Here is a 10,496-nt window from a genome sequence, read left to right on the forward strand (position 1 = left end):
AAGTTACATGCTGCTCTGAGCAAACAAGGTATAGTTTTTCCTAAGAACACCTTTGCAAGCTTTCTACAAAAGGTTAGTTGAGACACTGTTGGGGCAAGGGGAAACCACGCTCTGATTTGTTTTCACCAGTGAATATGTTATCACAAATTTAATATCAGCTACATTTCAAACAAAACTGTTGTCTGATTGGGAACCAAAATCCTGAAAGAGCTGTTGGCTTCAACTGCTCTGGACTTAGTGGATACAAAAGTGCCAGTTACACTTTTTTCCCCCCTCCTTATCTGCTCAATGTTGGCCAAGTCACCTCCAGTTAAATCTGCAGGGAGCAACAGAGCTCTGGTCCTGCACCAGCCAGCAAAAATTCCCCTTGTTACTACAGCAAATGGAATTTAGTCCAGTGACAACCATCAAGCAGGGATGGGGAAAGCCAAGCAGAAAGCTTGGCAAACTCATCTACAAACTGCCTGGAAATACAGCGCAGCTTAGAGAAGACGAGGAAATACTGCATTTCCATTAGCGCAACCTGAGTCCTACAAATACTGTTCTGCTTGGGCTTGTGCACCGATCCTGTCCTGCTGGCGGGATGGTCAAATGACTACACCGACTGTAAAGCAGAAGGGTTACGCATCCACGTCCCTCCTGCAGGATTTCGCAGCCCTGCTGACAGTTGCTGGTACAGAGATGACAGCAAGGAGGGTGGGCAGTGCCACCGTGCCTCAGCAAGGGCAGCAGGGCAGGCCTGGGCATAGCACCCACACGCAGCCAACAGATCTCGAGACAAGTTCATAGCGGCAAGCAGGTGTGTGGTCAGGCTGGGACCAGCAAGGGATGGGGCCAGGCACAGCATACCTGCCATGCAGCTCCAGCAAGGGTGAATGAAGAGCTGTTTTCACAGCAGTCTGAGCCAAGGCTACACAGCTACTCTGCACCACTGCTGGTCCTCAGCCCCAAAGCCCTGGCAGGAGGAGAGAGGTTGAGAAGCCGCTTGGTGCTGAGGGCTCTGGTGCCAAATCTACCATTGCTGCAAGCTGCAGAGAGCTCAGAGTACAGGGTGCAAAACACTTATCCTGAAGATGAAACGCAAAGCTTCTGAGAAGGAGAACGATACCTGAGCACCACTGGCAGCGTCAGCCACCAGCACTGAAAACAGTCACTCTCTGCACTCAGAGTAACAGGGGATCCAAAGCCAGGGATTACTTCTGACCTGATACTTCTCCATCCCTTAAGCAGAAAGCGTAGAAGTGGACTCCACTCCGCTAGCACTATTTCTACTGCATTATCATTTCTATTCAAAAACCTCAAGAATTATCCAGTTCTTTTACATCACAGACAAACACAAAGCAACATAGTCAAATGCATAAATAAGCCTGCTGATAAGAGAAGTGACTGAGTGTTTGTTAACCTCAGCCTGTTGGCCTAATTAGTATAACAGCAGCATATTTTGCATTCAAAGTGAGGTGGAACACGCTAACAAAGGAAAAAGCTTTGTACTTGTTAATGATATGAGTAAGCGCCGCTCAGAAAGCGATTCAGCAGACTTTGATCCACTCAGAAAAGAGAAGGAGAGCTCTTCAGGCACTTCTGACAACGCAGCCTTGCCATGAGTGTGCGCCAGTGACCAGTCTCTACCATATTCATGTTCATTTAGGAAATTTATCTGACATTAGATTTGTTGAATGTAAGAAGCAGAAAGACTGCGTTCACACACCTTAAAAATAGCAAGGCCAAGGGAAATCAAGAGCTGACTCTAAGGTCCAAACAATCACAGTTGGATCTGCCTGTCAAAGCAGGATTTTTGTATTTGTTTCACCTCCTTGCTGTAAATGATCAGCCTTTCTGAAACAGAAGATGTGGCCAGATTTTTTGTTCCTAGGCAATCTGTTATGTTCCATCAGTGTTTCAAAGTTAAATGAGCTTGGACTGTTCTCAGTCTGCAGATTTTAATCACACACCCCCCCCATCCACTGAAATCCTGGTATTCACACAGCAAAACAGACTACTGAGGGCAAATTGTGGTCTAGGCCCTAAAACTGACCACTAGTCAGCACGAAAAAAGTAAATTAAGTCATGGCTACTTTCTGCTGTAAGGATAAAAAACAGAAAGCAACGTAAACCCATCAATTCACAGGAGGGACTTTAAACACTGGCAATTGCAAAACGTTCGGCCTCAGAGCTATAAAACACATCATCATTTCCAAGATTAGCAAAAGCTGTTCATCTTGCTGCGTTCTCATGACAGGTGTTTTTTCCCTTCTGAGTTTCTTTTATCTTATTAGATTTTAGCTCCCATTACTGTTAGGACAATTTTGCAATGGGGCAAAATTAATTAGTTTGCATCAAAGAAAGGCTCCTTGAAACGTAACACTAATGAGTTTCATCTGCCTGATTAGAGGGCTTTGCTTTTAGTAACACTTGGTGCAAAATTTTGTTTCAGAGAAATATAACATTATAAGAATATTCGAGGCTAAAAGCATTAGCTAAACAGTAACTGGGGTAATGGATAGAAGATTAGGGTGGTAAACTGTGGGCCGACATGTAACTGAATATTGACAGGAGGATGCAAGTGTAGACCAGAACAGGTTAACGAAGATGCGTTTGTGCGAGTAGAGCTTGGTACAATTCACAACAGTATATTTAATGAACTAACACTACAGTCCCCATCTTGTCACAATGCTTTTAGGAATTAAATGGAAAAGAGCTAAGGATGGAAAAAGAGAGTACTAATTTTTAGAAAGAAATGATGGAAAAACACATTCATTTTAGACGCGTCAAACTTATTTTTAGTATCTGGCAAACTACCTGGACAAAATATTTGTTTATTTTTAAATCAGTTTTTAGTCAAGAACAAATTGCGTTTAATCAACTTTCATTTTGACTGATGGGAGAATTGCTCCAGAGGACGAAGGGGATTAAATAGATTTTGTATTTCTTGCTTTTATTGAGCTTTTTCACCCCAACTACTTTCTTTTACCCTATTAGTACAAAAAAGTGAGAAAATACAGACCAGAATAAATTTCCTGACAGGCAGGTGCAAATTCAACTGAAAAAAATCACATGGTAAAAGTAGTTATCAGAGATTTGCTGGTAAATTGGGCATAGCACACCGTAAATGACATCTGAATAAACACGTGCGGTGTCATTTGCAAATGACAAACACATGACGTAAGCGCATGTAGTAGAATATAAGGGAACTGTCTTTCCTGTGATTACATCTCCCTCCGTAAACCTCCCCAGCACATACACAAGACTAGAAATGAAGGTGCAGAGTTAGGAGAGGGCAGGCCTGTGGAATAAATACTAAATTGGCTAAAAATACAAAAGTACAGCATTGTTCACACATTAAGGAAAAGTATAAAGTCAAGAGGCTTCTGAGGTAGAAAACAGCCGCAGCTGGCATGAAGGACACAAGATCTGTGGTTCCCTGATAAGCTACATGAGGTACGGGACGGGATGCAATTATTCCGCGGCTTTACCTTATGATGTATAGCGGATACGGGAATGGGATGATACCATGAAACAGATAAGCTGCCAATTAGCTGCCCGCTCGATACTCAGAGCCAACATTTTGTCAAATTTTGATGAAATGCTGTCCTTTGTGCGAACTTTGCTCATTATAATGTCCTTATAATACCAAAACACACCCCCATCCCGAAGGCTACCCACCTCCAAGGTGCGACCACTCCTTCTTGAGTCTGCGCCCTGAATTTCTCGTAAACTATACCTTTAATTGTGAAGCGAGAGAATTTTACACCAATCATGATAGAAGTATGTATGACTAAAGTCACTCAAACTCCACCTTGAAGATAACAGTATAAAAATAGCCCGAGAGAGGGGGGATACCCAGGGAAGACACCATCGCAAAGGATTACATCACTGACTTCTGGGATCAGTCAACGGGCTGAGCCTTTCTTCCCCCCCACAGGGACGCCTTTGGGTAAGACTTAGATTATACCGAGTGCTTCCTCGGGAAACTTAGAAATTTCTCTAGAGACTCTCTTTTCTACATTTAGAGCCAGGCTGTATCGTTTATAACTTTGTCGCACGTTTTGTATATGTAATAATACTTCATTTGCACGTGCTTTGCAGACAGTGTATTTATCACCAGCAATCCTAAGAACCTATATATCTGTTGTTTAAATAAACTGCACTTTTTTAAGTAGCTAGTCGTTTCGGTTTCTCACTGAACGCGACCAAAGACTGGAGAGTGGCCGTGCTAGTTCATGAGCACGACTAGACTGAAGGTGCAGTCCACTATTAGTGTATCCAAATCGTAACAGTTTAATACATATTAAACGCGATTGGACTGATAGTGCTGAATTGGGCATCACTCAGAATTTAAACCTAGCTGCACCTAGCCTCCCACCTCGGTGAGGAGTGTTAGAACGCAAGGGGGTTTATCTTCTGCCAAAACCACTTGGCCCCTTTTCACGCAACAAGGCCTAAGCTGCTGTCCGTAACAGCTCCCTTTGCGAGGAGGCAGAAAGGCCACATTTGGACAAGGATGTGCTTTTACACAACGCTCTCCATCTGTGGCCAGACAAAGAAACCACTTTAAATTTGTGACTATGCTCTCAAAACCACTAAGGCAGATGGTTGAGCAATACAACTGAACGGGCAGTCACTTCTGGCTGAGGGACAGCACTTAATCCAGGTTTGCTGCTGAATCACATTGCAAGGCAGCAAGGGGTCACCCAACTTAAGGGGGTTAAATACAAAAAGCCTTTGGATAAGCTGAGAACTGAATTCAAACCTCTTTTGTCTCTTTCCTCTGATTTGATAAGGTTTCAACTTGAACATTACCACTTTTTGTAAAAATTATTTTCACCTGCAACAGGCAATGCCGAAACCTTGACAGTTTTATCCCTTTGCCAACCTAACACAGGAATTTAACTTTTTTTTAAAAAAAGAACCACCTAATTTCAAACACCCATGTGTCCTCTTCCTCTGATGCCATGCACATACTGCACCTGTGCATAACCTTTCTCCTGCTGGCCTTCTGCAACAGGTCAACAACAACAACAAAAAAGGCTGCACCTGTTATTCATAAACTTTTTGTTATCTCTCAGAAGAAGCAAAAGGGCCCAAAGCATACGTGGGAAGGAAAAAGCTTTGCTTAATATAATTAAGTTTACTTCTTTCAAGTCTAAGTAAACTCAGAGATCAGCAGAATGGGTGGTTAATTAAATCATGAAAGCAGTTCCTTTAACCTGTAAGGGCAACCACATTGTCCTCTGTCACATTTGGCAGGTTCTTCCAAAAAAGCATGCGCAACGTTTTCACCGTGCACCAAAAATAAGTCTACCACACAGGGGGTACTGCGGTATTTTTTAAAGATGACAGCTGTGGAGAAGTGCTGTGATTATTTTCAACACTTCCATCTTGAGGGCTGGCTCCAGATCTATTACTGAAAGTTAGCGATAACATTGCAATAAGAGATCTCATTCTGATCCTTAAGTTCAAGTTGCGCCAGGGGAGTTTTAGACTGGATATTAGGAAAAATTTTTTACACTGAAAGGGTCATTAAGCATTGGAACAGGCTGCCCAGGGAAGTGGTTGAGGCACCATCCCTGGAGGTATTTAAAAGACGGGCAGACATAGTGCTTAGAGATATGGTTTAGTGCTGGGTTTTGTCAGAGTTGGTTTGATGGTTGGACTAGATGACCTGAAAGGTCCCTTTCAACCTAGGCAATTCTAGGACTCTATGATTCAATGCTGAGAGCACTGGCCAAGAGGGAAGTGAGCAGGGTGGGCTCCAAGACACACTTGCAGAGATGCTGCCCCAACACAGTGCTGGATCTTGTCCTCACACACCTGCTCTGGCATCCAGAAAGCCTGGAGGAGCAGGAAGGCTGCCAGAAGTTTGCCTCTTGGGGATACGCCCGGCTGCTCTTGCTGGTTTTGTCCTTTGTATCCATAAACACACATACTATGCAGGAGTCGGCCTGGGAAATTCCAACCCCACTCCAGAGCAACTCCATGCCAATATCTTCTGCATCTGTCTCCCACCTGCTTTTAGGAGTTGTCAAATCCTCTCCAAGAGGAGCAAAAGTAATAGGACAAATCTCCCCTTCATTTGGACTTGGGACTTTCCCATGTGAATAGCTCACATTGCACAGTGCCAATACATTTATGTCCCTCAAAGACTTTCCTTGGACCTACATTTACCAGCTCATAGGCAATTTCTCATCTTTCTTTTTATCCCTTCATAAATGTCTTCAATCTAAAGAGCTCACAAAGCCAGAGTCCTTCCTTGCCCTTCCATGTTTTCACCATTGATTTTTCCCTTTCCCATTACCCCAGCCTTTTCTATACACTATTTCTTCTCTTTCCATTCAGCCATTCTAGTGCCTCATCCCAAATGACAAAATGGAGTTATTTTGTGTTTTGTTTATTCCCACCTAAGCAGAAGTGTTTCTCCTTCCTTTCTACTCTCTTAACTCATGAAATCAAAATCTTTACTAATCAGGCTGGCATAAACTCAAAATCTCTTCCCATGGTTCCTGTGCCCAGCCTTCCTACCTGACTAACAAGGAAACTCTCTGATGTTGCATAAAAGAGTTTATGCACTACAGGGAATCCTTAATGGAAAATAAAACCTTCTGACATCACTGACTAATTACAATTTGCTACACTAACATGCAACACTGTGGCTATATTGCAGGGCAGGATAAAAGTGTGCACGTATTTTCCTGTGTGTTTCAATATCCTCCTATTGACAGAAGATAGGATGACTGGGCTACAACTGGAGACCAGGAAATGATTTTTTTGATTTCATTAGAGTAATTGACAAAAGCATTTCCTCTCTACATAAGGTTAACAGATGGCTTGTTAAAGTTACAACTTCTTTAAACAGAGCTGTCACCAAAAATGATGTGCATGACAACAAAAATAATATTGATACAGGCTCATTGCAAAATTAAAATGGAGTTTGCATAACCTAGAGCACAGAATAAATAACTGCCACTACTGAAACACAGAATATCAAGGGGCATTTTCTTTTCTAAGCTTTCCTTGAAAATTGGATGAAGGGACATAAATTGGTAAAGTATCAACAACGTGGGACTTCAGTTATTATAGGCACAAACATGCAGTCGGTCACGCTGCCTACTCCACATGTATGAAGAAAATACCATGGATGTACGAGTGTGTTACATCGAGGCTTGGATTTTAATCCCGGTAGTAATGGAACATATTAATCACAAGAATCTTTAATTTTGGGTAAATATGTTTTCATATAAAAATACCGGTCAAATTCAAGATTGTAGATTCATACTTGTATTATCTGCTACTATAAGACCAAGGAGGATTTTGTTCTCCTTGAGTAAAACCAGGCAGGCATCAAGCAGGTCCCTTCCCCTCGATACCTAATTAGGTATCTAAACCAGGAGCAGGCTGCGCTCTGCCGCGCTCATCTCCGACCAACAGGCAAACAAGCATCAGCCCTGCAGAACTGTGCTTTCACATCCCACCTCTGGCAGGTTCAAGTCCTGTGCAAGGCAAGGGTATTCAACACCTGAAACTGCCTCACCTCCATCATGAAAAGGCTCCCTGATGCCTCGGCCAGCCAGCAAAAACAAGGGGGTGAATAATAATTTTAAAAAAATCAAAAAATAAAGAAGATAAGCAATAGTTTGTCCACCTGCTGTGGTTTTTAAGACCTCGCCTTCACCTTAAACTCGTCCCATTTCCACGAGAGCATGAAAAACTATAAAGGAGATTCAGCTTCGAAAATAGAAAACGTAACCAACGTTATACCTTTTTGATAGGTGACAGCACATAAGCTATTCCACCTGGACAAATCCAGAATGTTAACATTGTTACTGATATTTAATACTTTTCTCCTTCAACATCACACTTACTCGCTATTTATCCCCTTTGCCATAATTCTCCCTCGCCCCCCGCCCCGTTTTCTTTTTTCTGCAGTACCCTTTCTTCCTCCCCTTTCTTTCTCTAGTATTACTGCCTTACTTCTCTTCACAGCACCTTACCACTGTTACCTTTTTAAGCAATTGCATTAGTCTTTGTATAAAATTCAGGTCTCAGACTTTTCTGAGACATCAGTAAGATATGCAGCTAACTCCCAAAGACCTGAACTGGAAGAAAGAAAGAAAACAGAATCCCAGTGGGTCTTCCCTGGGTTTGTTAATTTTCTTCACAATAACAACTCGGAAGCAAACCTTTTCTCTTACCAATCTTAGATGTCAGCTGCTTACATTATAAAACTATTTTTTTTGAAAAGAGGTAAATGGTTGAATCGGGGAGACAATAAAAGGAGCAGTATTTCCCATTGCAAAACCTCTGTTGACAGCTATTGGAAATAACCTGGTTTATTTTACCAACCTTGTGATGTCAGGTTCGCTTAGCACACGCCTTGTCGGCTCCGACTGAGGGGCACACTAACTGCATGACTGACGCACACAGCCGCGACTGGGGCGCAAATGCACAGCTGCTCACTGCTTTTGTTTGCCTTCACATGAAGGATTTTTGAGAAATTGTATAATATTATAGTAGACTGGTCCTTGCCCCAGGTGTAGCAAGTTCTTCTTTTCTCATTGAGTTTGGCAGAGCACATTAATTTCATCATCATCTACAAAAAAAAAAAAGTAAACAGCAAGCATTAAAAAGGAAAACATGGAAAATATCTAATTTTGAGGGGAAAATAAAGGATATGCTAGGGAACTGCTGTGACCAAGAGATTCTGCTCTAGAAACAAAAGCAAATTCTCAAGCAAAAAAGGTAAGAGAGATACTGCTGTTTTTGTAACTCTCAGTAACAGCCAAAATACTCCAAAACTAGTGGGTAAGAGTATGGAGTTCCAAAACAAACAAACAAAACCACAGTAACATACCCATACCTTTTCATACCAGTATCATAAACTATGAAGATGATTGAATTACAAATACAGAATGTAATTTTATGAGGACAGACAGAGTTGGGGTTGTTCACTCTGGAGAAAAGAAGGCTCCGAGGAGACCTTAGAGTGGCCTACCAGTATCTTAAGGGGGCCTACAAGAAAGTTGGCGAGGGACTTATTAGGATGTCGGGTAATGGTAGGACTAGAGGGAATGGATTAAAACTAGAGATGGGATGATTCAGACTGGATGTTAGGAAGAAGTTCTTCACTATGAGGGTGGTGAGGCACTGGAACAGGTTGCCCAGAGAGGTGGTGGAAGCCCCATCCCTGGGAGTTTTTAAGGCCAGGCCGGACGGGGCTCTGAGCAACCTGATCTAGTGGGAGGTGTCCCTGCCCATGGCAGGGGGGTTGGAACTAGATGATCTTTAAGGTCCCTTCCAACCCTAACAATTCTATGATTCTATGATTATTTTTTTTTGTATTCAGCTTATGATCAATGCAAACAACACATAACCTTACAGACCAAGGAATCACCACAGCAGTTATAGGAAAATACAAACTAAACATGTAGTGACAGAAAATGAAGAAGGCAGAGTGACCTGAATATGGAGAAATGTAGAAAAATCCCCACAACTTCCCAGCATATTAGGTTTCATGCTTCAGTCTACCAGAAAGGACAGGTTTGTCTCTGATTAAATATGAGAAAAAACTTCTTTACTTTGAGGGTGACAGAGCCCTGGAACAGGCTGCCCAGGGAGGTTGTGGAGTCCCCTTCTCTGGAGACTTTCAAGACCCGCCTGGATGCAGTCCTGAGTAATGTGCTCTAGGCAATCCTGCTTTAGCAGGGGAGTTGGACTAGATGATCTCTAGAGGTCCCTTCCAACTCTGAAAAATTCCATGATTCTGTGAATACTGGGCAAGCACTAGGATATGAAGAGCAGCAACAATCACCTCACACCATCAAGGGAGCAGATGAAGTAGTCTATTATCATTGATTTTTCTCCATGTAGCAAATTCCTTTAGTTTTATGTTTCTTTGCCCCACCAGGAAAAATTTGCTTCATGGGATAAAGATGTCAAATGTACATAAAACATCAAAAGAATGTTAGAATCCTATCTTTGAATTAAATTATATGGATCTGTAAGTGTAGTTTAAGGCGTTTGAGACTGATTTCTACCCCAATTTTCTAGGTGTGCTCATGCCACAATTCACATCCAGCTTCATCCATGTAGGACTACGTTCCTGTTACTTTAGTTCAATGCTTCAGATACCTGCTTTCTGTTTAGAGCTCTGCACAAAACAGTGACAAGTACCACTCTTCTTTCCCCAAAGGAGGATGTTGGGGAGGTAATCAGATCTTTGGTCTGGAAGAAAGCTGCTTGCCTGCTTGTACAGATAGATATCCACTCTGAATTGAGTAGCTCACAGAGATCTGGCTTGCCACTCGGCGTCAAAGCATGGCTAGGAGAGGGAACTGAAAAAAAAAACCAAGACCAAAAAACCAAACCACCGAACCCCAAGCCCCTCTCTAACACCCCCCCAAAACAAAAAAACCCATCACCACCACAAAAAACAGATGAGTGATGTTCACAAAGCACAGGCTAAGGGAGATCCCTGCTGGCAGGACAACGAAATACACCAT

At 42.4% G+C, this 10,496-nt stretch overlaps 1 protein-coding gene across 1 annotated transcript in view; it reads right to left on the bottom strand.

Annotated features, from left to right (window-relative positions):
- TPH1 (tryptophan hydroxylase 1) overlaps positions 1-8,404 on the bottom strand; it is a 29,140-nt gene extending 20,736 nt beyond the window's left edge. Inside the window, exon 1 of the mRNA XM_063332186.1 lies at positions 8,341-8,404. The gene's annotated coding sequence lies outside the window, so the exon portion shown is untranslated. The remainder of the gene's footprint in view (positions 1-8,340) is intronic.
- Positions 8,405-10,496: the final 2,092 nt, after the last annotated feature.

The sequence above is a fragment of the Chroicocephalus ridibundus genome, chromosome 4 (genome assembly GCF_963924245.1).
Source record: "Chroicocephalus ridibundus chromosome 4, bChrRid1.1, whole genome shotgun sequence".
NCBI classification, from domain to species: Eukaryota; Metazoa; Chordata; class Aves; order Charadriiformes; family Laridae; genus Chroicocephalus; species Chroicocephalus ridibundus.